Here is a 27910-nt window from a genome sequence, read left to right on the forward strand (position 1 = left end):
TAGGAATGGATTGATTAATAACCAATAAAGCCAGTATTTTATGTGATCAAAAGTCAACTCAAGTAAAATCACCAAGGGGTGAAAAGATCACAATTAAAGGAGATAAGCCATCTAGATCCACTAAATTCATCTATGTGATGAAAACTGCAAGTTATATAAGAAAAGGATCTATAGTGTATTTGATTTCTATAATCACTAACACTAAAGGAAAAGAATTAAAAGACATTCCAGTAGTATCCCAGTTTTCAGATGTCTTTCCAGAGAAATTGGCAGGATTGCCGCCAGATAGGGAAGTTGAATTCAGAATCCACGTGCTACCAGGGACAACACCGATTGCCAAAGCACCTTACCGTTTGGCACTCGCTGAAATGCAAGAACTAAAGGAACAATTAGACGAATTGTTGGAGAAAGGATTCATACAACCAAGCTCATCACCATGGGGAGCACCAATATTGTTCGTCAAAAAGAAGAACGGATCAATGCGTATGTGCATTGACTACCGTGAATTGAACAAAGTCACGATTAAGAATCGGTATCCATTACCGAGAATCGATGATCTGTTCGATCAACTTCAAGGAGCTTGATTTTTCTCTAAAATCGATTTAAGATCAGGATATCATCAATTAAAGGTACAGGAAGAGGATATTCCTAAAACCGCATTTAGAACAAGGTATGGTCATTATGAATTTACTGTCATGCCATTTGGTTTAACCAATGCCCCAGCCGCATTTATGGACATGATGAACGGAATATGTAAGCCATATTTGGATAAATTCATAATTGTCTTCATAGATGATATTCTAATTTACTCTAAGAGTAAAGAAGAGCATGCAAAGCACTTGCACTTACTTTTAAGTCTGTTAAGAAAAGAAAAGCTTTACGCTAAGTTTTCAAAGTGCAAGTTTTGGTTAGAACAGGTACAATTTCTTGGACATTTAATTAACCATGAAGGAATCCATGTGGATCCAACAAAGATCGAGGCAATTACCAAATGGAAAACCCCTGAGTCACCAACCGAGGTTAGAAGTTTCTTAGGATTGGCCAGTTATTATAGAAGATTTATTCGAGATTTTTCTAGAATAGCCATTCCCTTAACCAAGTTAATCTGTAAATCCATTAAGTTTGAATGGGGACCAAAACAAGAAGAAGCCTTTAGAATCCTTAAGCAAAGATTGACCCATGCACCTATATTAGCGTTACTAGAAGGAACTGAAGACTTTGTAGTCTTTTGTGATGCTTCTAAGATAGGTTATGGATGTGTATTGATGCAACGTCAAAAGGTTATAGCTTACGCCTCTAGACAACTTAAGAATCATGAAGAGAATTATTCAACCCATGATTTGGAATTAGGAGCCATAATTTTTGCCCTTAAGATTTGGAGACATTATCTTTATGGTAGTAAGTTTACCATATTTACAGATCATAAGAGCTTAAATATGTTTTCAGGCAAAAAGAGCTGAATATGAGACAAAGACGTTGGATGGAATTACTTAGTGATTATGATTGTAATATCCAGTACCATGAAGGAAAAGCAAATGTAGTGGCAGATGCTTTAAGTCGAAAATATCATGAAAAGCCAAAAAGAGTACGTTCTCTTAAATTAAATCTACAAGTAGATTTAAACGATCAGATTAGAAAAGCACAAAATCAGTAATCAAGGATAATACTGAAAAATTAAAAGGAATGATTAAGGAATTAGAACAAGGAACAGATGGAATTTGGAGATTCCATAAGAAGAGAATGTGGATACCTAAATTAGGAAACCTACGCCACCGTATATTAGAAGAAGCCCATAAATCTAAATATACGATGCATCCAGGAAGCGATAAAATGTATCAAGATTTAAGAAAAAATTTCTGGTGGATAGGAATGAAAAAGGATATAGCAGCTTATGTTTCTAAATGTTTAACTTGTTCACAAGTTAAAGCTGAACACCAGAAACCCTCAGGTTAGTTACAGCAGTTAGAAATGCCAGTGTGGAAATGGGAATTAATAACAATGGATTTTGTTACTAAATTACCCAAAACAAAGAAAGGTAATGATACAATCTGGGTGATTGTAGATAGGCTAACCAAGTCAGCTCATTTTCTACCCATGAAGGAAACTTTTAGTATGGAACAATTAGCTAAATTGTATATAAATGAAATTGTTTCATTACATGGAATACCTTTATCAATTGTTTCTGATAGGGATAGCCGTTTTACCTCTCATTTTTGGACAAGTTTCCAAAAAGCAATGGGAACCAAGTTGAATCTAAGCACAGCTTACCATCCTCAAACGGACGGGCAAAGTGAAAGGACAATTCAGACCATCGAAGACATGCTTAGAGCTTGATTTCGGAGGTAATTGGGACGATCACTTACCTTTAATAGAATTTTCTTATAATAACAGTTATCACACGAGTATCAATGCTGCACCATTCGAAGCACTTTATGGACGAAAGTGCAGAACCCCAGTCTGTTGGGCAGAAATTGAGGAAAAGCAACTATCTGGACCTGAGATAGTGCAAGAAACAACTGATAAGATCATTCAAGTCAAGGAACGACTGAAAGCAGCACGCGATCGACAGAAGAGCTAGGCGGATAACAGACGTAAACCATTAGAATTCCAAGTAGGTGATAAGGTATTGTTAAAAGTCTCTCCTTGGAAAGGAGTGGTAAGATTCATCAAAAGAGGAAAGCTAAATCCCAGGTATATTGGACCTTTCGAGATTATTAAAAGAATAGGACCTGTAGCCTATCAGCTACAACTGCCAGAGGAAATGGCAGGAATACATGATGTATTTCATGTATCTAATCTCAAAAAGTGCCTAGCTGATGAATCACTTGTAGTACCTCTTAAGGATATAGAGGTAAATAAACAACTCAAGTTTGTAGAAAGGCCTCTACAGATTGAAGATAGGAAAATTAAGAATCTCAAGCATAAGAGATTAGTTCTGGTCAAAGTGAAGTGGGACTCCAAAAGAGGACCTGAATACACATGGGAGCTTGAATCAGAAATGCAAAATAAATATCCGCACTTGTTCCAGTGGATCTCGAGGATGAGCTCTAAAACAAGGTGGGGAGGATGTAACAATCCTCAAGAAAACCGACACCCTCGATTATTTTTCTGACACCCTAAAAGTATTTAAAATATCCCAAAATGTCTTTAAATATACCCCGTATGTGAAAACCGAGCCCCAAAATACAATATAGTAATAAAAATAAATTAAAATCAAGAAATATTAAGTTGAGGTGGGCCGCGTAGGATCCCACCTCAACCTTACGCGGGCAGTATCAAGGCTGAAACTTAGTCCGGTGAAATTTTAAGTTAAGGCGGGCCGCGTAAGCTCACCTTAAATCTTACGCGGGCCGCTAGAGATCATTAAACGCGGAGACACCCTGAGTCGACACGTGTCGACATCATGGCGGACCTATACGCTGACCCAGCTAAGCTACATGTTGACCGGGTGTTGACGCGGGCCGCGTAAGGGTTCGCCTTACCTTACGCGGGCCGCCTAAAAGTCGAATTCAGCAAGTATAAATAGATGGCATCGGATTTCATTTCAGTTCGCTCACAATTTCAATCTTGAATCACAATTTCTGTAGGAAAGTTATAATACGCGGGTATTATACCCCCTAAAATAGCGAGGTTCTGCTACGATGTAAGTATTATAACCCCTGGAGACGTATTAGATACTCTGCCCGATTGATCTAGGGTTCCGTAACGGCTGTCGTGGTTCTGCCCGACGTAGTCGTTGGAATGCCGTCTCGGGGAGAGTATTACTAATGTTAAAATGGGTTATTATACTAACACACGTGCATTTGTGTAATTTATAGATTATTCCCAGGACATCCTTACTGAAAACCCTAAAACAGCAATGTGAGTTGATCCACTTTTTGTAAACCTTTTGTTAATTGTTTTTTACAAAACTTTAAATACCTTTCCATGCGAATAACAGTTATTGAGTATTTGTAAGAATACAATTATCGTGGGTATGTTGGGGTTTTGTATACAAAATTTGTTACCACCTGGTCAAGGAGTAACATTTCTGTAGGATCGTATTCTGACCCAAACGAGTCGTTCAGAGGCTTTCTCCTTGGTTTCAGGTGCGGAATAACAAGAAACTAAGGTAGAAATAGCACGCAGATCACTTTAACTACTTGTTGTATTGATTTGACGCTGGTTACAACTTGAATCTCGCACCGGCAGAACTTCGGCACGATTTCACCAAAACGTTACTACTACTCAAGTCAGATCGCTCATAGGTATTTATAGACAGCTGGGACCGCTTATTGGACAGGCCCAATAAGCGGTCCATGTAGTTGACACATAAGCGGTCCAACTAACATGCAACTCGAGCGGTCCAGCAACTAACCTTTCGAGCGGTTCAGACCTTTGTCACTCGAGCGGACCAACATGTCCGTTCAAGCGGCCCATGTTCCTAAGAGCGATCCAATCATTATACAACTATACAATTTCACTATCTCATATTTACAATCATTTACGATCATTCCTATTCTAAAACTCTAAGACTCGAACGAAGATGTAGTCGACAGACAACTGCACCAACAGACTCCCCCTTGAATGTTGACGGAATCTTCAGTGGGAGTCTTCAACAAGAAATTCTCGGATATAGTTCGGTCTTCTTCAAGAATTCTGCCTGGATCTAACTTTCTTTGGCTATAACCTTCATCAGACTCCCCCTATCACTCTGCTAGGATAGACGTCTGGGATTTTGTTACCACCATCGAAATTATCTCCTGGCTTCTCTCTGTTCAGCTCATCATCTGCATCATCTCAAACACTCTATCACAAACAAATAAAGTTGTGATTCAACTTAATGAATCAACAAATCATTTGAGAATTTTTTCAATTTAAACACTGATCACAAATTTGAAACATTTCAATTACTGATTCAACCTAATGAATCATTTTAAACATTTCAAACGATTTAACCAACCTGTCTGTTCATCAAGTTTAGCCTTTGAGATTTTTGAAAATCAGCTCTTCACCATCAGTTGTCGAAAATCTTTTTGGATTTTTGAAAATATGAAACATAAATGCAAAAACAGAAATTTAAATGCAAAACAAACATATTTTTGTGAGTTTGTGCAAGAGGATCATATCAGTTTTTGAGACATAACACAAGCACCGTTAAGCTTCTAATCGTTTTAAGTTCTAAACGATTCACGTTGATTGACGATATTGTTGTCCACTTAAGCTCAATCTAACAACTTTCGAAATGCTTACCGATACGTTTAAGGTATATTAATTATGCACTAAGTTCTTATGGACCCCACGATCTCAGCATATCCCCTCATCATGCAATACACTAACTCAAGTAATGCCTTTAAACTTTCATCAACTGTGATATGTGCGAAAACAAAGCAGAATGTTTAAACAATAACAATCAGGTCGATACTTCCGTATACGCAGAGAAAGTCCAATGTTTAAACAAAATAAGAAAATAAAACAAGTTGAAGTTGTTTAGGCTTTAACCACCAGGTCGATACTTCCGTATACGCAGAGGAGGTCCAAAGCTTAAACGAAACACCAAAGAAAATAAAGCAGAACGTTTAGGCAACAACATCCAGGTCGATACTCACGTATACGCAGAGGATGTCCGATGCTTAAACAAAATAAAAAAAATCAAACAAGTTTAAATCTTTGCAAAAAGAAATGCACAATCACAGCGACTTTTCAGCAAAGTTGTGAAAGTTCACAAACTCAACCAGTTTTATGCTTTTTGGCATTCAGCGATTACCGAGTAGGCACACAGTCAAGAAGGACAAAACTAAGTACTATGCTTTCAACCATGTTTCCCACTAGAACTAGGCTTTTACATTTAAGTTTGTATCGTTATCGCAAATCTACTAGTCTAGCTGAGCCTATCGTCACATCTTTAGTGAGACCGTTTATCACATTTGGCATTACATTTCTTTAGCGTGCTGTGATAGTCCACTGATTTACAATCATTTCCTCTTTTTCACAACAAAACTCATTTTTAAATTTTTATTGTTTTTGACATTTTCAAATTTTCTAATTTTTTAAAAAATTTTTCTCCCCCTAAAATCAAAATATGTTTCAATTTTGATTTTCTGGGAAAATTTGAAACAAACTGTACAAACTTGACAACCTGATGAGAATCACTTCAATTCTCTATCCACCTGGCATAAACAATCAGAACTCCCCCTCACAACAAACTATTTTCCCATTGTGATTTCAAAACACTTAAGGTTGTTTTAATCAAAATGGTTTTTCCGGAAAACTTAGTTTGTTTACCAAACAGTTTAGGTACGGGGTTACTTCATCATCTTGTTTTCTACACAAAAGTAGGAAAATCCAAGTACAAGTTAATGTCCTTGATTTACCATATGCAATCCAAAATCCTCTGTACCACTTGTAAAACATTCACAAACATAACCAAACCTCTTTACCGTTTGCATGATTGACGTTACCGAATAAAATTCAAGAAAGATGCCGATTCATGATCCACGATACCATCTTGGGATCTCCGGCAATTCCTGCAAAATCTTCAAACACAGATTTAAAAAGATGCCGATTCATGCTCCACGCTTACAAACCTGGGAGCTCCGGCAAGTCAGGTTTTTCTATTTGAAAAGTTTCACCCAAGCCTGACCAGCCTTGGGTGATTTTGAATTCTTATTCAACAATGGTGGAAAATTTTTCTCATCCAGTGTTAAACTAGAATTCTCGACCTTTACCTCAACACATGGCTCTTCTGGTTTTACCATACCAGAATCATTGCCTGAATGTGGCTTGTCTGACTTTAATGAGTCAGATTCATCACCGACATGTGGCTCCTTTGTTTTCGAAGAAACAAATTCATCGCCAGGAAGTGAAAACTTCACTTTCTTCTTTTTCTTCTCCTCTTTTGTCCCCAGATTTGTATCTGATGAATTCATCTTGCTTGACTTTGCAGCCGAGGAAGTTGATTCATCAGAACTCTTCTTCGATCTGTCGGGTGAACCCGAGGACAAAATCTTTTCCAGATATTCTCTGGCTTTCTTCCTCTTCTTTCTCAGTCGGTCTTTCTGCCCTTGAGACAGCTTCACTTTTGTTTCTTGAACTTTAGATTCTTTGACCTTCTGTTCTTTGACATTTTGACCCGAAGCTTTCAATTTTCTGGGCTTGACAACGACTGGTTTCTTCTTTGCCATTTTCTGAGAATTAGCCCTCAATCTATCATGCGATCTCTTTGGGCAATCTCTGGCAATGTGACCTTTGATATTGCAATTATAGCACCTCCTGGTCTCATAACTCCAGTATTGGCAGTTAACAGCAATATGCCCCTGATATCCGCAGCTGTAGCACACCCTGTTATCATACCAGTTACCACCTTTTTCACACCAAATGCTCAGATCATAGCATTGTCTGGCTTGGTGATATTCCTTCCTCAAATGTGCTGGTTTTGACGCTTTTGCACTGTGGTTCGTCCTGCACACAACAAATTTTGAATTTTCATTTTCAATTTTTTTTAATTTTTTCTTTTGATTGGATGATCGTACTGATGAGTTTTTTCTTTCATTTTTAAAGTTTTGATTCTGTTTTACAATCTTCTTCACAGGTTTTTGCTTAGAGCATTCACCTTTCTCAGTTGATTGCAAAACAGTTTTCTGAAATTTTTCTTTCAACTTTAAAAACAATTTTTGTTTTTCTTTCTTAACATTTTCATCATCGGACTCTGTCACAGACTCATCTGCTGAATAAAATTTCTCATTTTCCTCATCAGTTTTATCATCACAATCTTTGACTTTGACTTTGTCAACGTTTGTAGCCTTTTCACTCATCGGAACTGAATTGATCGGTTTTGGACAAGGAATATTCAACTTGTCAGATTTAGTCGCAAAACTGATCAATTTCTTCTCAAGTTTATCTATCTTGGTCCTGGAATTCTTAGCTTCTTCCTCAAGCTGAGATATTCTCTCAAGAAGAGACTTGATGGAATTGTCATTCTCAACCTTCAAACTTTCAAGAACAGACTTTTCATTTATCAAAATTTTGATCTGTTCCTGAAATTTTGATTCATTGGCTTTTAGATTCTTGTTTTCAAGCTTTATCCAGAAATCCTCATCTTCTGACGATTTCTTTTTGCTTTCAAGCTCTTTCACTAACTCTTTGATTCTCTTTTGAGCGCTTTCACCTTCTTTTTCAAGTTCGACAATCTTCTGAAGATGGGAATTTATCATCTTTTGTTTTTCAATGTTGTTTTTACTAAACACATTTTTCCCATCTTCAAGAATTTTCACTTGCCCCTCAAATTCTTGATATTTCAAAGTCAAACTGTTAAAATCAATCAACAGTTTGTCATTTTCTGCTTTCAACTTCTCACAATCTTTTTCCAAAGAAAGAATCTGTTTTTCAGCAACGTGCTTCTCGTCTTTCAACTTTTTGACTTCAGATGCCAAACTTTCTATGTCTCTCACGAGTTTGTCATTATCAGTCTTAAAGTTATCGCATGTTGAGCACATTGTTTCATTCTTCACCTATTCTTCAGCTTTTGGAGCTTTTTCTCCATTTTCCATAAATTTACCTGCACAAAAGAGTTTAACGAAATCAAGAGGATTACCAACATTATCAATATAACAACCTCGTTTGAAATCGTATTTTAGCACGTTTTTTGCTCTGACACATTTAGCAACTCTTTTGTACATTTCCTCAATCACATCTGTATCCAAATCTAGCATGTTATACTCCAAAACCTTAATCATCTCTTTCTTTTTCTTACTGACTTCAAGTTCATGAGCTTTAAGTTTGCTGATGAATTGATTTAGAGGTAGTTTTGAAAAATTTGAGTCCTCTCTTAAATTTTTCAAACATTCACTCCATTCAATTGGTAATGCATCTGCAAATTTCTCCAATTTCTCAGCAGTTGACGGATATATCTCATGATCTTTCAGATAATTCAGTAAAACATCATATCGGTCTTTAAGATCATCCAACATTTCGTCTTTCAGACACACGAAATATTTGAACCTTTTTGCCCAACCATCTTTGCTCACTTTTCTATACCCCTCATCTAGAAATCCGTTATTCCAGTTATTAAATCTTTCGAAATAATAATTCTCCTGTTCATCAAACATCATTGCCATATTTCGTAAAACAGAACGACACGTGTTTGTTAACGAATACGCGATCTAAATGTGATAGAAAAGCGAATCAAACAGCAGTTGATCCAAATAAGCGGTCCAGATACACAAACTGGATGACAAATAAACGGTCCAGAAATTGTCTGAAAAAGCGATCCAGAAATGATCCAATAAGCGATCCAAATCAGTTCTAATAAGCGATCCAGGAACAATTCGTCCGTATGAGCGGTTCTAACCGACCGGATAAGCGGTTCCAAACTATGTTCGAATAAGCGATTTACTATCCGTCCGGATGAGCGGTCCACACTCGTCTGGATGAGCGATTCACAATGTCCGGATAAGCGATTCAAGGTCGATCCGACCGAATGAGCGGTTCCTGATTCGTCCGGATAAGCGGTCCAAGAGCTTGTTCGAACGAGTGATTCAACTTCAATTCCAATTTTGATCCACTAAAACTTTGAATTTAGATCTGAAACTTTCTAGGGTTTATCTCGATACTATTTCGCACAATCTGTGAAAAATTGAGCAAATTCCGACCGTGAAATCTTCTCGAATCAGAAAAAGAAGGTGTAGAAGTAAGAAAAAGTGACGAAATCCGGCTAATTTCTGCAGAGAACCTCCTCCTGAGCTCTGATACCACTTGTAGGATCGTATTCTGACCCAAACGAGTCGTTCAGAGGCTTTCTCCTTGGTTTCAGGTGCGGAATAACAAGAAACTAAGGTAGAAATAGCACGCAGATCACTTTAACTACTTGTTGTATTGATTTGACGCTGGTTACAACTTGAATCTCGCACCGGCAGAACTTCGGCACGATTTCACCAAAACGTTACTACTACTCAAGTCAGATCGCTCATAGGTATTTATAGACAGCTGGGACCGCTTATTGGACAGGCCCAATAAGCGGTCCATGTAGTTGACACATAAGCGGTCCAACTAACATGCAACTCGAGCGGTCCAGCAACTAACCTTTCGAGCGGTTCAGACCTTTGTAACTCGAGCGGACCAACATGTCCGTTCAAGCGGCCCATGTTCCTAAGAGCGATCCAATCATTATACAACTATACAATTTCACTATCTCATATTTACAATCATTTACGATCATTCCTATTCTAAAACTCTAAGACTCGAACGAAGATGTAGTCGACAGACAACTGCACCAACAATTTCCACAAGTCAGGTCTAACAGTACCAACGGGTGATAATTGGTATAACTTGGAAACAAATGTAATTGCGAGATCGCCCTCAACACTGTACACTGTGAAAATGGTTTTACTTAAACTTGATTAAACTGGGATTCACTCACCAGTATTTCCCACTGACAAAATGTTTTTAAAATGCGTTTCAGGTAACAAAATGTGAAAGCCAAATAGGAGCCAGCTGGACAGCACTGAAGGCTTGGAAAAGTGGCAATAAAGTTACCTAAGAATAAAATAGATGTTTTGTTAAATAAAATAGGATTTATTCCTATAAAAGTGTGTATACTGAAAACTTGGGTTTTACCCATGTGTTTAATATTATAAAATGTGGTGGTTTACTCTGATAAAATATTTCCTAACTACGATCATGATGAAAATTTCCGCTGCCAAATTGGATAATAACACGATACCACCGAAACTGGCTCGCGGCCGCCCGTTCCCGGGAAATAGGGATCGGGGGTTGCGACAAACTTGGGGAATTTTGGGTAGGTGGTAAACAAAAGAAAAAATAATGGTGTAGAAATAAAAAGGGTTAGTCCTAATGCCTCCATCATTTACTTACTTGGGTTTAAGTTGGTAAGGACCGGGAATGTATTGTCGTGGCAAGTTCTAGAGTTGTAAGAACCAAGCGGCTATTCACACAAGAAACGAAAAATGAGCATTTAGCTTAAAGATATGTATTTGTGTGCTCGATAAAGGCTCAAAACTCACTTTTTGTGGGAATGGGTTTTTATGTGATCAAGTATATATAATCAAATTTTAACTAAACTTGTTATGTCGTTTCATAATTTTCTTATGTTGGTTCTTTTTATCACGACGCTATCGATTGTAAACTTGTAAAAATATAACCTTTTAGAATTTGAAATTACCAAATTAAACCTAGACAAGTAAGAAAAAATGAAAATTTTTGAAAAAATTTGGGGTGATTAGCGGTTCCAATAGAGTTTTGTGTAAGGCTTGTTAATTAGGACTTGCAAGATTCAAGGTTTTAGCATCCCCCCCCCACACTTAAATTACACATTGTCCTCAATGTGTCCCAAAAATAATTTTTAGGTTGATTGAATGTGTAAAAAGGTGTAAAAAAACAAAATTTTATGTTACTGGGCGTCTGGACACGGCCCTGTGGTGACCGGGCACGGCCCCGTGTTCAGATCGCCAGTAACAAAAGTTTTTAAAGAGAAACAGAAGCCTGGACATGGGGGCGTGTTCAGTGAGCACGCCCCGTGTCCAGTTACCTGAAATGGGCATTTTCTGCAGACTGTGCAGCACGGGGCCGTGTTGGGCGGACACGGCCCGTGCCGAACTTGCTGTAATGAAGAAAAAATTGTCGGATGGCTCTGTTTTTGTGCATGGGGTGCTGGTTCAAGTTTCCCTTGTTATCCATCACCATCCCGAGTGTGTTTTATTCCTGAAAATTAAAACTAAACTAAAAAACATAAAAATTAATCTAAGCTAAACTAAGGATAGTTCCATGGAATGCCTCCGTGGTGCGCCACATTTATAAGGGTCCTTGGCTAGACCCCAAGCCTGGTCATATGTTACCCGAGTGGGATGTTTTGCATCCCATGTTACACCGTCGGAGAGCGTCATCCAAACTCGAGTCAATGACCTTCATGTAATTGACCGGGTCGTCGTCTTCTACTCTTTTTCCAACCCCAAACTTCACTTCCTCGGCCCCAAACTTCAATGTAAGTGTCCCGTAATTCATGTCTACCACTGCTTGAGCTGTGGCTAGAAATGGCCTCCCTAGTATGAGAGGGACTTCGGCGTCTTCTTCCATATCTAGTATGACAAAGTCGGCCGGGAAGACGAAATTGTCCAATTTGACCAATAGATTTTCAGTGACACCTTGTGGATATTTGACGGATCTGCCGGCAAGTTGTATGCTCATCTTTGTAGGGCTCGTTTTTCCTAGGCCGAGTCGTTTGAACATTGATGCGGGCATGAGGTTGATACTAGCCCCAAGATCGGCTAGTGCATTACGAATGGGGGATTCCCCAATTGAGCAAGGAATCGTGAAGCTTCCAGGATCAATCTTCTTTTGCGGGAGTTTGTTGAGTAGTAAGGCGGAGCATTCTTCGCCTAAGTTAACTAATTGCAATGATTCAATTTTCCTTTTATGAGTAAGGAAGTCCCTCATGAATTTTGAATATTTAGGCATTTGAGTTAGGACTTCGATAAATGGAATATTAACATGCAACTGTTTTAGTAGATTTTCAAATTTTGCGAATTGCTCATTGGTCTTTTGACGAATTAACCGACCGGGGTATGGGACCGGAGGAGTTTTAGTAGGCTCTTGAATTGGTGGAGAAGCCTTTTCTTGCTGCGGCGTGGGTGGGGCCGTGGATTGGCTTCTTTCAGTTAGTGGTGGTGGAGCCTCTTCGGAACCCACAGTACGGTTTCTTAATGCTATGAGATGTACTTGTGCCTTTGGGTTGGTTTCGGTATTACTTGGTAACGCGCCTGGTGGTCTCTCGGAGAAATTTTGAGCTATTTGATTTAATTGTTTTTCAATATTTTATATACTAGCTTGTTGATTTCTAAAATTCGATTCCAATTGTTGAAATCGATCCGAGTTTTTCTTTTCGGTGTCGGAGATGAGGCGAGATACAGTATCTTCAAGCCTTTTGTCACACCCTGGCTTTTGCGGAAGCGTTGGTTTATTTGGTGTGACTTCTTAATACCATAGCAATTATTATAACCATGCTATATGAAAATAAAACACATGATGTACATCCATTCATCAAGTTTTAAAGTAAACACGACAACATTGTTTTAAAAAGTCGACACAACAAACCAAATACAACCATAACATAATGAAAACATGTTCAACGACATAACGAAAGACATGAAATAAAAACACAGTTTAAGACTTGTGACCCGTCCAGGCAAAGGTCACACTTCCTAAACTCGGATGACATCATTATTCCTACGCAGCTTGACGTGAATGCATACCATGCCAGATCCACTAGTTTCCTGAAATACATGTAATTTGAAAAATCAACAAAAGTTGAGCGAGTTCATGTAAAAGTGAGTAAGTATAAACCTTTAAAGTTTGTCTAAAAGTCCCTGGTATGTAGCAATAAGGAAAAAGAGATCACCAATGGGTTGCAAAGCCACTGGTATGTGTGAGAAAGTGCAGGGAAACTCAAACCTAGCAAATTTGTTACCGGGCTTCGGCTGGAAGACACAGTCACCTCTATGGGCCGCCCCGGCCTCACGGGTGTGGGCTCGCTACACCCAAATAGATCTATCACTCTTGTGTCCCTCGGTCCTAACAACAAGGATTAATGGCCTCAAGTGTTGTGCCCACCCCTCACATGATCTAGTAGTATAAACCCTCCCTACGCTAACCATACCATGTAAATAAATGTTTGTAATATTTTTCGCATGTATTTCACCCCCGAAGTATAAAACCGAAAACAGTAAAGAGAAAAGGGGGACATGAACTCACTGAAGTGCGTATCCAGAAACGCCAAACTCCAACTCAATCTGCTGCGTGACGACCTACACGTACTAATGCCTATTAGACGGATGGGCCGTGCCTTGGCTTAAGGTTTAACGTTTTTGGAAAAATAGTAAGGCAACTATTTCGTATTCACACTTCTTATTTATTTTATAAGTATATTTCCTTCCCAAGGATGGGGGTAGTAATACATGTATACTTATAATTCCGAAAATATATTTTTAAGTCTCACTTGAAAAATATATTTTAATCACTTTGTCTAAAATGTTTTAATTTCCAAAATATATATATTTTTCCCAAAAGTATTATATTTTATTTCATAAGTTTTTCCAAATAATATTCTACCAAAAATATACATATAAGAGTATATTTTAGAAATATTACGTAAGTTACGTTTTAAAGTTCGCGTTGTAATAACAATACTTGTGTAACTTAAATAATTATTTTGTGAGAGCGTTGGTATTAGTTTGGAGTCGTAATTTTATGATATTTTCAAGTTATATTATTTTTACCCTAAAAATAATATATCTAAATATATATATTTCAAATTTTATTTACGAAAATCAACCTCCAATACTTGGTATTTTTGTAATAAAAATCGTGGCGAAGTTTATTTAGAAAAATATTGTTAAAAATATATTTGTAAACATTTGTTAGAAAAATATTTCTAAGTGTCGTAATTCTAGAAAAATTTCGCTAGAGTTTCCTCTGTAAATGGAGGTGTCCATGCTTTTAGCATATCATTTTCTTTTGTAAAATCAATCAAACAATTTAACAATCAGCAATATACAATTTTTAATCACTAATCTTGACAAAAATAAGCCTAAATCATAAACTCATGAACTTGAAAGTTTGTAAAAATATGTAGTAAGTTACTAACATGCTTAGTAGGTCTTGTTATCTTTAAAAAATACGATTAGTTTCCTGAAAACTTTATTTTTAAAGAATATGCACTTTCATAACTTCTAGTCATGATTTCCAAAAACATTTCTTTGTAAAATTTTCTTGTTACACAAGTGTTTATACACTTGTTTACTTACTAAAAATGTATTTAGTTCATACAAGACCCGGGTTTTAACAAGACTAGTATCTTTCACTTGGTTCTTTCGAAAAACCACTTATAGATCTTTAGATCTACAAGTTTATAACCTTATTTTTCAAGAAAAATTATATTTATTCAAGTTTCAAGTTCATGGGTGGATGGTTTCATCATCCTTCATATCTCTAACATTTACATCTTACTAGTTCATGTTCTTAAACATGATCTAGCAAGTCTAGATGATGATCCATCTTACTTCTACTAACAAACATCATCCAATAATCATAACAACACAAGATCAACATGATTTAACCATATATCTTCTCTTTATCCTATCTTTATCCCTTTATGTTTTAAGATTAGTTTATGTTCCTTAGTGTTTCTTAACATTTCTCCATTCAATCATATATTAACCACTAAAAACAAGAACAAGTTGAAGTTTTTAAGCACTTACTACTAGCACAAGGCTAGAGAGAAACAAGGCGTAAAAGTGGTGGATAAAAGAAAACTAGAGTGGTCCTTGAACTTCCGAGTGCACCAAGCTTAGTTGTAGGTCTCCTTGCACCTTTGTATGTATGTAGATGGCTTGAACAAGAGCTTGATGGTGGTGATATGGTGGAGGGTAGTGGCGGCCGTAGGTGGGGAAGGAGAGGAAGAGAGAGCCTTGTGTTGATGTGTGTTTTATGAAATGAAATGGTTATCCAAGGTGTTTATATAGAATCCATGTCCATTCTTAATCCATCATATAATATGTCTCTAAATATCCAACAATAACAAATATAATAATCAAAAGCAAGCAAGGGTGGGTCACCCTTGTGGTGACCGTCATTAGGGGGGGTAGGGGGTTGGGTTGTAATGGAACTAGTTACCATTTAGTTAGGATCTAATGTGTTTAGTTAGTGTATTAGTGTGTTATATAATATAAAGTGTGTTAAGGTGTTCGGGGACCCTAACTAGCTCAGATAAGTAAAAACAATGTGTTTGGCAATATTTTTATGTTCCGGGTAAAGTCCGGTTGTTCGGTTGGATGTTGATCCGTTAAAGTGCTAAATAAAGCTTTAAAGTGTCTTTTATATTGTTTTTACTCACACATTAAATTCCCAACACTTTGGAAAGTGTCTAGGACTATTTTGCCAAGTTTTTGCACTTTACTAGCATTGTTAAATGCTGAATTTTGGTATTTAGTGCAGAATTCTGCACTTTAAGTATGTTTTAGACACTTCCGGTCACTATAACTATCACCCAGTGACACAGTTTTATGGTCCTCACCTCCCTACACTTCCTACTAGTGTAGTATTCTATTCCTGGCTCACATTAGCCTCCAAAAACAATGTCTGTTTAGTGCTGGCATCGTCAGCATGTTTACTGGGTTATCCACTCACTGTGCTAACTGTCCTTTGTGCATCAAGTTTGTCACTATTGTTTGTGTATAATAAATGGAGTGACAGTATAAAATGTGATGCATGAGTATGTATGTATCAGATAACAGAAAGTAGTTTAATCATAATTGAAATCAAGCAAGTAATTAAGCACTAATTAAATATTAATTAATTCGTACGGATACCTGGACTTGTGAGGGTTGTCACACCTTTCTCTTCCACCTTGTTGTTAAGAGAAATTTTGTGACTCGTTTCTTAGTTGTTGAAAGTTTGTTCGTTGGTTTAGATTTTGTTGGTTACTACTATTGCCAGGTTCTCTCCAACCAAGGTTAGGGTGGTTACACCATCCTTGGTTGTAGGTACCCGTTGGAGGACCCGACGGCCTAGGTCTATTGTCAATGTAGTTTACCGACTTGGTTTGATCATCTACTTCTTTCATACAACTCCAATTTTCATGCGGCCCACCACACCCTTCACAAGCCATAACCGAGACCGTTTTTGTCATTTCTAACTTTTTGATTTTTGAAGAAAGGGCCTCGATTTGGGCTTGTAACGAAGTGCTTTCATCAACCTTATGGGCGCCCGGGGCAATAGATTTATTGCCTCGGGGAGTGTGCCACTGAAAATTGGTTTGAGCAATTTCCTCAATTTGATTGTATATTTCATGTGGGCGACGGTTACCTAAAAGTCCCCCGGAGCTAGAGTCAAGTGTTTGTCTTGTGTGTGGCAACAACCCATTGTAGAAAGTGGATACTTGTTGCCATACCGCAAGACCATGATGAGGACACTTTCGTAGTAGCTCCTTGAACCTTTCCCAAGTTTCATATAAGGATTCCCCATCCTCTTGTGAATATGTATTAATTTCAGTCATTAATTTAGCCTTTTTAGCAGGAGGGAAATACTTATATAGAAACTTTTGGGCTAGTTCATCCCAGGTGTTTACCAAGCCAACTGGGAGGGCATTGAGCCAAGCCTTAGCTCGGTCTTTTAGTGAAAATGGAAACATGCGGAGGCGGACGGCGTCGTTTGATGCTCCATTGATCCGAAAGGTATCACATATTTCTAAGAAGTTAGTAATATGTAGATGAGGATCCTCGTCTGCAAGCCCATGGAAGGTTGCAGAGTTTTGAAGCATTTGTATCAAATGTGGCCGAAGTTCGAAGTTGTTAGCTTCGACATTCGGTGCATTGATAGCGACGCCAAGATTACCTACGGTGGGTCGTAGGTAATCCATGAGGGTACGTTGGTCCGCCATTGGAAGTGGGTCCCCCGAAACTTTCTCTTGGTTTTTAGCTTTAAGTCTTTTTCGGAGAAAGCGTTCGGGTTCTTCTAGAGGTTCTTTTATGTCTCTACTGGAACTGGAGCTCATACACTACGTAGAAAGTTCAGATGTGGCGCCTGGGTTCCAAGTCCTGCAATAAAAACAGAAAAAAACGTTGGTCAGAAGGTTCACCACGGCCCCGTGTTCAGATGAACATGGCCCGTGGTCGGAGATACAGTGATTGTTTTCCGGATCCCTGTTACTAGGGAGTTGGACATGGCCATGTGTTGCACCGACACAGCCCCGTGCTCAGCTCTCTGTATCGTGACCTTTGGGCGTTCTTGGTAACTTCGTTATGAAATCCATTGAAATCTGTTCCCATGTCCATTTGGGTATTTCAGGTTGCTGCAGTAGACCTGAAGGCTTCTGGTATTCGGCTTTTACCTTGGCGCACATTAAACACTTGCTAACATATATGGCAACATCGCCTTTCATCCTAGGCCACCAGTAGAAATCCTTAAGATCTTGGTACATCTTATCCGCTCCTGGATGAATTGAGTACCGTGACTTGTGAGCTTCATCGAAAATGACCTTTCTCAAACCTCCAAACAGAGGAACCCAAATCCGTTTCATGAAACATAAAGTTCCTTCCTCGTTTGGTACCAACTGCTTCTCCATCCCACGGAGATATTCGTCCTCAATGTTCCTTTCTTTAAGAGCTTCTTTCTGCGCGGCACGAATGCGCAGTGAGAGATCTGTCTGGACAATCATCTCTAGAGCCCTAACCCTTATGGGCTTGATCCTTTCCTTCCGACTTAGGGCATCGGCGACCACATTTGCCTTCCCTGGATGATACTTGATCTCACAATCGTAGTCATTCAACAGTTCTACCCAGCGTCTTTGTCTCATGTTGAGTTCCTTTTGGTCGAAAATGTGTTGCAGACTCTTATGATCAGTGAAGATTGTACATCGCGTACCATACAAATAATGCCGCCAAATCTTCAACGCAAATACCACTGCGCCTAATTCCAAGTCGTGCGTGGTATAATTCTTCTCATGAACCTTCAACTGGCGTGACGCGTATGCTATAACTTTCTGTCGTTGCATCAACACGCAACCCAAACCTTGACGCGAGGCATCACAATATACCACAAAATCATCCGTTCCTTCTGGTAGCGATAAGATCGGTGCATTACAAAGCTTGTCCTTCAACAACTGAAACGCTTCTTCTTGTATGATTCCCCAATCAAACTTCTTGTCTTTCTGGGTAAGGGATGTCAAAGGTTGAGCGATCTTTGAGAAATCCTCAATGAACCTTCGATAGTAACCAGCCAAACCTAAGAACTGTCGAATCTCGGTTGGCGTCTTTGGAGTTTCCCAATTCTTTATCGCTTCGATCTTTGTTGGATCCATGTGGATTCCATCTCCATTAACCACATGTCCAAGAAATTGGACTTCACGTAACCAGAACTCGCACTTCGAGAACTTGGCATACAACTCTTCCTTTTTAAGTAGCTCCAAATTAGCTCTTAAATGTTGTTCGTGCTCATCCTTCGTCTTCGAGTAGATCAAAATATCATCGATGAACACAATCACGAACTTGTCGAGGTACGGCTTACAAACTATGTTCATCAAATCCATGAAAACAGCTGGCGCGTTTGTCAACCCAAACGGCATCACCAGGAACTCGTAATGTCCATATCGAGTTCTAAAAGCAGTCTTGGGAATACTTTCCTCTTGAATTCTCAGTTGATGATAACCTGATCGCAAATCGATCTTTGAGTAGAAACTTGAACCTTGAAGCTGATCGAACAGGTCATCAATTCGCGGCAGAGGATATATATTCTTGATTGTCAACTTGTTCAGTTCTTTGTAGTTGATACACATACGAAAACTACCATCCTTCTTCTTAACAAACAAAACTGGAGCTCCCCAAGGCGAGAAGCTTGGTCTGATGAATCCCTTGTCTAACAACTCTTGAAGTTGCGTCGATAACTCCTGCATCTCCGAAGGCGCAAGTCGGTAGGGTGCCTTAGCCACAGGCGCGGCGCCTGGAACTAAGTCAATGTGGAACTCGACTTGTCTCTGCGGCGGTAATCCTGGCAAGTCTTCTGGAAAGACTTCAGGATATTCTTTTACCACTGAGATGTCTTCAATCCTCGGCTCAACAACTTCTTTATCCACGATGTGTGCTGAGAAGGCAACACATCCCTTCTGCAAACACTTCCTAGCTTTCAGGCAGCTAATGATTCTTAGTGGAGTATCACGCTTCTCTCCGTGAACCACGATCGTCTCTCCATCTTCTATTGGGATGCGAATGGTCTTCTCATGACACACAATCTTGGCTTTGTTGCTTGACAACCAATCCATCCCTACTACCATGTCGAAGCTTCCCAACTCGACTGGTAGTAGATCCAAAGTGAACTCGCGTTCTCCCAGCTCAATTACACATCCTCGGACGACTTCATTCGCTTCAACTAGCTTCCCATTAGCCAGTTCAATTGAGTACGGAACGTCTAACTTACTAGCGGTTAACCCAAGCATACTCTTAAATTCTAATGATATAAAGCTATAGTCGGCACCAGCATCAAACAGAACAGATGCAAAGCATTGATTTATAGGGAACGTACCAGTGACAACATTGGGATCCTGGCGCGCTTCCCTTGCTCCAATGTTAAACACTCTTCCACGGGCTTGGTTCAGCTTTGGGCATTCCCTTTTGAAGTGCCCAACCTCTCCACAATTAAAGCAGCCCGGTCCTCGACCATTACCACCTCCGTTTCCAGCTTGAGTGTTATTTTGGTTGCGATTTCCATTCCCAGCTTGATTCGCAACGTTTCTACGGTTTCCATTTCCGCTGTTTCCTCCTTGCTGGCGGTTTCCATTACCATTCCCATGACCTCGATTACCACCACGCCCAGCACCAGTTCCGACCTAACACGTATCCTTCGTGTGGCCATTCTTCCCACATGATTCACACTTCCTTAATCGGCACGGACCAGAATGATGGCGCTGGCACGTGTCACACTTGGGCAGAGTACCCATATAACCCTTTCCTTTATTCTCAACACTGGTTGCAGCTCTTGCCGGTGTGCTCGATTCACCCTTCTTTTTCACATTGCTTGTACCTTGCTTGAAGTTTGAAAATTTCCTTTTATTTTCACCAGACGACTCCACATGAGTCTCTTTCTTCTTCTGCTCAGTAACTGAAAAGTTGTTCAACCGAATGGCTTCCTCGGTAAGTGCCACACTAAGATCAATGGCTTCTGTGATGGTTGCGGGCTTGGAAGTAGTAACCATACTCATGATCTGAGGTGCCAATCCCCAGATAAAGCGCTCGATACGTTTGAACTCCGGTGTGACCATGTATGGCACTACATGGGACAAATCGTGGAATCTCAGAACATACTCTGTCAATGTAGTTTACCGACTCCGTTTGATCATCTACTTCTTTCATACAACTCCAATTTTCATGCGGCCCACCACACCCTTCACAAGCCATAACCGAGACCGTTTTTGTCATTTCTAACTTTTTGATTTTTGAAGAAAGGGCCTCGATTTGGGCTTGTAAAGAAGTGTTTTCATCAACCTTATGGGCGCCCGGGGAAATAGATTTATTGCCTCGGGGAGTGTGCCACTGAAAATTGGTTTGAGCAATTTCCTCAATTTGATTGTATATTTCATGTGGGCGACGGTTACCTAAAAGTCCCCCGGAGCTAGAGTCAAGTGTTTGTCTTGTGTGTGGCAACAACTCATTGTAGAAAGTGGATACTTGTTGCCATACCGCAAGACCGTGATGAGCACACTTTCGTAGTAGCTCCTTGAACCTTTCCCAAGTTTCATATAAGGATTCCCCATCCTCTTGTGAATATGTATTAATTTCAGTCATTAATTTCGCCGTTTTAGCAGGAGGGAAATACTTATATAGAAACTTTTGGGCTAGTTCATCCCAGGTGTTTACCGAGCCAACTGGGAGGGCGTTGAGCCAATCCTTAGCTCGGTCTTTTAGTGAAAATGGAAACATGCGGAGGCGGACGGCGTCGTTTGATGCTCCATTGATCCGAAAGGTATCACATATTTCTAAGAAGTTAGTAATATGTAGATGAGGATCCTCGTCCGCAAGCCCATGGAAGGTTGCGGAGTTTTGAAGCATTTGTATCAAATGTGGCCGAAGTTTGAAGTTGTTGGCTTCGACATTCGGTGCATTGATAGCGGCGCCGAGATTACCTACGGTGGGTTGTAGGTAATCCATGAGGGTACGTTGGTCCGCCATTGGAAGTGGGTCCCCCGAAACTTTCTCTTGGTTTTTAGCTTTAAGTCTTTTTCTGAGAAAGCGTTCGGGTTCTTCTAGAGGTTCTTTTATGTCTCTACTGGAACTGGAGCTCATACACTACGTAGAAAGTTCAGATGTGGCACCTGGGTTCCAAGTCCTGCAATAAAAACAGAAAAAAACGTTGGTCAGAAGGTTCACCACGGCCCCGTGTTCAGATGAACACGACCCGTGGTCGAAGATATAGTGATTGTTTTCCGGATCCCTGTTACTGGGGAGTTGGACACGGCCCCGTGTTGCACCGACATGGCCCCGTGCTCAGCTCTCTGTAACTCGGAAAATAAAAACTGCCAGTGATAATTCTGGGCACGGCCCGTGTCCGACCTGGCACGGCCCGTGCTGAGCTCTGCAGAAACTGAAAAATTAAGAAAAATCCTAAAAAAATAGAAAAATTTAGGAAAAATGATTAGGCCGTCGATTCCTAACTTTCTTAAAATCCTTGTGTCCCCGACAACGGTGCCAAAAACTTGATGTGCGTGAAGTGTGTTATATTTTAGGTGTATATTTTAAGCCCTTTTACACTTTTTTAGCCAAGTTTTAAATTTATAAAACACGATATTTACTAACACTAAACACACATGTGGGCAAGTGCACCCATCGTGAGCGTAGTATAGTGTTGGTAAGATACCGAGGTCGTCCAAGGACACAAGAGCTTTTAGTACCGGTTTATCCTCAACGTCTAATCAAATCAAAAAGTTAGAAAAAAGGTTTTAAAACTAGAAAAATAAAACTAACTAAAATGCTGAAAATAAAAATAAAAGTAAAAACAGACAGACAAGATGAATCACTTGGATCCGACTCGTGTGTAGTGTAACCTTTGATCATTTCCGCACTTTTGCACTTTTTAAGAGATTATCTTAGTTATTGTAGTAGGCCCCTCTTTTGAAGGTGACGTTACCCTCAACCCAGTAGTTTGAGTCAGCAATGATACAATCCTAAAGGGTCGGATTATTGAACGATAATTAATTAAGTTATTAATGCATAATGTGGTAGGCCTCTCTTTTGAAGGTGACGTTACCCTCGGCTAAGTAGTCTGAGTCAGCAGGGATACAGTCCTAAGTAGTCGGGTTAAAGTTTTAATAGTAGTTTACTTATGAGGGGATCAAAGAGTTTGGACCCCTACCATCCAATACTGGTGGGTATTGAAGGAGGTCCTACTAAATTTGACCCAGGTCCTTTGCAGGATCTATACACTGAACAATGGCAAGACTCTTACCAAACCGTTCCCTTGACCCCGGACCAGGTAGCCAACATATCTCCATAAAGACCGTGGAGATATGAATGTTGAAAATCTTTTATTTTATAAAGACAGTAAAATAATGCCAAGACACCACGGACAAACGATAAGGAAGAATCACCTTCAACATAAGAAACTAGTTATTAAAGTCATTAATACATAACCAAATAAAAAGTGCGAAAAGATTAAAAATAAAAAGTATTACACTAAACACTTGTCTTCACCAAGTGATGTAAGAGACTTAGGCAAACATGGCCTTTGATTGTCAAGAACTCTTACGATCAATCTTGGATCCCAAGACGACTCACACACTCTATGATGGACAATGGATGATGGTGTTGTGATGGTGGTGGGTGGTGGGTGAAGTGTGAGAGAGGTGGTGTGCCAAGGGATGGTTTGCAAATGAGCCAAGCACCCCTATTTATAGCCTGAACAGTAGCTCGGGCACGGCCCCATGTCCGCTGGGCACGGCCCCGTGTCCATCCTCCTTCTCTTTCTTCATTAATTGCAGTTTGTCTGCATTAGTTGACCACGCCCCCGTGTCCGCTGGGCACGACCCCGTGTGCAGAAGCGTATCTATACTATCAAGATTTCCTCAGATTCTGCGAATCTTAGAGTTGACCACGGCCCCGTGTCCAGTGGGCACGCCCCCGTGGTGGGTGATAGAAGCTTCTACAGCTTTGTCTTTTCTGCTGACACTTGGGCACGCCCCCGTGCTCACTGAGCACGGGGCGTGTTCAGCCTTCTGTTCTCTTGTTTTGCTTGGGAAGATGCTGTCGGGAGGTCGGGAATGCCACATTTGTTCCTTTTCTTGTATTTCTTTTAGATTTAGCTGCCTTTTTGCTTCTTTTGTTCATTTAAGCTCATTTAATCCTGAAAATACAAAAGGAAGACAAAAACACACTTTTTCCAACATTAGTACTAAAAAAGGTTAGTTTTATGCCACAATTGATGTAATTTATATGTTGCATTTTGTGCACATCACATCTCAATATATCCGTTGATTGCTCTTTGCTTTTGAAGAACTGTTGCTTTTAGAAGATCTTTCATTTGAATATCTTCATCACAAGCTCCTTTGTAAATGTTCACTTTGCTGCTTAGGAGATCATATGACTCTTTTATACTCCTCACATTGTGCAGTAAGTTTTCTTTGAGTTTCTCCAATTCAGCCAACTTCATGTCTTTCTCAGCACAACCTTTGCAAGGTACTAAACACTTTGCACAAGGTTTTTCAACCTCTACAATCTTTTCTACCTCAACAATTTTTTCAACTTCGACAATTTTCTCAATAATTTTCTCCACCACCTTCTCAAACACAACTGGTTCTTTATCAAATTCTATTTTCACTTCATTTTCTTCAATCTCGACCTTCTGTGTCGGTTCTTCTTCAGCTTTTGCCTTTTCTTCAGCAATCCTTCTTGCTTCAATTTCCTCTTCAACAATCCTTCTTGCTTCCAATTCTCTCTTCAGTCTAGCAGCCCTTTTCTCTTTCAACATCTCGATTTTATCTGCAAAAAACAAATTAAAACTATAAGAATCCAATTTTTTTCTAGCTGTATTAATATACTCTTCCTCATCATCAGTATCTTCATCACTTCCTGAAGACTTAAAGATCGGTTGTCTTCTAGGACGATTCTTAGATTTGACTGATTCTTCTCCTGAGATTGAGTCTTCAAGGATTCGAGCAACAAATGCTGTTTTTCCCAAGTTCTGTTAGGATCATACTTATCCCAACTGAAACCTTCTGGAAGCCTTTCATCATCTTGGTATATCAGTCCACCTTTTGGACTTCTTTCATCTTCTTGGTCTATCAGACCATAACAAGCTCTCTTCTTTCCATCTTCAATTTTAATAGTATTTGAGCTTGAAGATTGTTGTTGATATGGTTGTTGAGCAACCTGATGATAAATTGCTTTTCGATGATAATCGTTGTTTCCAAACGGATCTTGTCTTCCGGTTGCTTCTCTATTTGTACACTCTCGTTTAAAATGCCCTTTTTCTCAGCAACGAAAACAAGTAACCTTTGATTTGTCAAAACCTAGCTGAGATGTAGCAGCATCACGAAGATCATCTCTTCCAGTGATTTGTTTGAATTTTTCTGCTCTTCTCAAAACACTAGCTAAACACCACTTGTTGTCCATCAACTCAAGTTCCTCAGAATCAATCTGATCATAATCCTCTTTAGTGAGCATCAGATAGCCAATTCGCCCAGCAACCAAACTTTCATACGACTCTAATACAGTAACAAGAGATGCCATGTGTTGCTTTGCAGTTTCTGGAGAAAAAATTCTACCATTTTGAATGTTTAATGTCACATTGCATTGCAAATTTGTTGAACTCTGTTGTTGAGGACTTGGTGTTGAGAAATTTGGGTCAAAACTTGAATAAGACGAAGAATATCCACCACTCTGAGTTGTAGTGCTAATATTTGTTCCGGAAGTACCATCAGCGCTGAAAGCAGTCTGAATCTTCGGACTCGGAGTAGTCTCAACTTTGCTTCCTCTATAATATAGACTAACATCTTGTTGAGCTCCCGGATTCTTCATGATAGCAGTTTTCTGAACATCCAATTCATGTTCTTCAAGCTTCTGAATGAACTTACACAAATTCATATCTTCAGATTGTCGGTTATGTTTTAAAATCAACAGATATGTTCCCCATTGATTCTGTGGTAACGTATCGGCTAACTTATCAACCCATTCATCATCTTCTTTCTTGATGTCCAATCTTTTCATTTCCTGGACAAGATGACAATATCTCTCAATAATCTTCCTAGTTGTCTCACCTTCAAAAGCTGTAAACATATCAAAAGATTTTTTTAGTAATGCACGTTTATTTTTTATCATATCAGCACTTCCCCTAAACTTTTTAATCAACACTAACCAAATTGATCTAGATGTTCCCTCATGTTGAAGCAAAACGAAAATATCTTCTTTTACTGCTTGTTGGAGAAGGCTAATCATCATCTTTTCACTGGTGTATCTTAATTTTTCATTCGGTGTAAATTCACTTAATGGTTTTTCATTTTCAAGATCATCTTTCGGTCTAACGTATTCTTTCTATATCGAAACCCATGCATCAAAGATCTTGCCATCCTTTAAAATCCTCAATGTACATAAGCTTTGGAGGCTTTTGAAAAGTTCTCGTTTCATTTTCGATACCAACATTCTCAGCAACGGTAACTGGAGCAGCTGGGGCAGTAGCAAAGGCGTTGTAAAACTCGTTTTCCATGTTTCGGTGTAGAAGGTTCACAATAGCACAATGTTCAAGCGAACTGAAGTTTCAAACAAACTGAGTTTAAACGAACTGATGATTTTTTACACGACCTGGAGACTTATAACCCACTTCGTACGACCTGGTTCACTTCCAAACGGACTAGTCACTTCGTGTGACTTAACTCAAACAAATTGGAGATCAATTCGTGCAAACTAGGTCTTCAAACAACCTGAGTTCAATCAGTGCAAACTGGATCAACACTCCGTGTCACACCCCCGAAATCCACCTGCGGAGTATCACCGCTTGGGAGCGTGACTGACCAGGATCAAGCCACCAATCATATTGAACATAGCATATAATAATTAAAGTAGTTCATAAAGATCCAACTCAATACAATTGATGTTCAAACCAAACGTAGTTTAAGTAGCGAAAGCATAATATGAAAACCCAATGTATGTAATAAGTTCAAGTGTTATAAAGTTTAACATGGCATCCACGATCCATGCTCCACAACGACCTGCTCCTCCCTGTGCAAGCTCCATATGTACCTAAGGTCCTGCAAGGCATGCAGCAGAGAGTCAACAACTAGTTGAGCGAGTTCACAGAAAGTAAGTACGTAATGGTAATTCGTATGTTCATTAATGGGGGATTCCCATGTATGTATGTACTACTAGTGGGGGCTTCCCGTGGTTACAGTTATCACTAATGGGGGCTTCCCATGTTTATCCTTACTAGACTATTTGCAACCATGAGTGTTCTTCTAAACCCGAGAACAGGAATACGTACAAGGTCACGTAGGTTTTACGTGAGTGCCCTTCCCCGAGGACAGTGGTACGCGTGGGGTTTACGTAGGTTTTACGTAAGTGTCCTTCCGACCTGGAATACAGTAGTAGGTATGAGTTTACGTAGGTTTTACGTAAGTGTCCTCCCGACCCGGGAGACAGTGGTAGATACTAGTTTACGTAGGTTTTACGTAAGTGTCCTGACTAACCTGAGGACGATGGTATATAGTCTAGCAATAGCGTAAGTACGAGTAATTATCCAATTCAAATCTTCCAACCCAATTCCCAACCCGGGAATCCCATGCCTTGGCTGTGTGAACTCACCTTGGTTTGCTCGGTATGCTAAGTTATGTGCTCGTAAACAATCAATCAATCAATCAAGGCCTAAGGTAATGCATTGACACACAGTCAGTTCAGCATCGCATTGATTCGCATGCAATATATATCACGAGGTGTGTTTAAGCAATCATCGTCAAGTAACACATAACAGTTATCTCGCGTTCATCCAATAACTTACGGTATCATTCAATCATATACAAGTCATGTACAGCAGCATACAGTAGCATGTTGTTCTTCATACAAGACCGTAAAACATTCCATCAAAACTCAGACAACAGATTATTCATGAAACTCAGACAAGGTATCATGTTGAGCATGTAAAAGTCGGATTAGTATCATCTTCACACATTCGGACTACATTCTTTGTATATCAAAAATCGGACAATCATGCATCATAAACAAAAGTCGGAACATCACCAAGTTACATATTCGGACAAGGCACCTCAAAGTAAATCGGACAAGGGGTATCCCACAACAAAACTCGGACATCAATCCCCCATTTAAAACTCGGACCCCCCTTGCCTTATGTAAAACTCGGATACACACTACCTTGGCAAAAAGTCGGACCAAGG

The 27910-nt window shown here is 39.5% G+C and overlaps 2 non-coding genes across 2 annotated transcripts; both read left to right on the plus strand.

The window, feature by feature from the left end:
* The first annotated feature begins 16943 nt into the window (after positions 1–16943).
* On the plus strand, positions 16944–17050 carry LOC118489794. The gene has a single exon (XR_004887808.1). It is a non-coding gene; the product is annotated as a small nucleolar RNA R71 (small nucleolar RNA).
* Positions 17051–21222: 4172 nt separating this feature from the next.
* LOC118489989 lies at positions 21223–21329 on the plus strand. Its single transcript, XR_004888000.1, has one exon. It is a non-coding gene; the product is annotated as a small nucleolar RNA R71 (small nucleolar RNA).
* Positions 21330–27910: the final 6581 nt, after the last annotated feature.

The sequence above is a fragment of the Helianthus annuus genome, chromosome 2, assembly GCF_002127325.2.
Source record: "Helianthus annuus cultivar XRQ/B chromosome 2, HanXRQr2.0-SUNRISE, whole genome shotgun sequence".
Taxonomy (NCBI): Eukaryota; Viridiplantae; Streptophyta; class Magnoliopsida; order Asterales; family Asteraceae; genus Helianthus; species Helianthus annuus.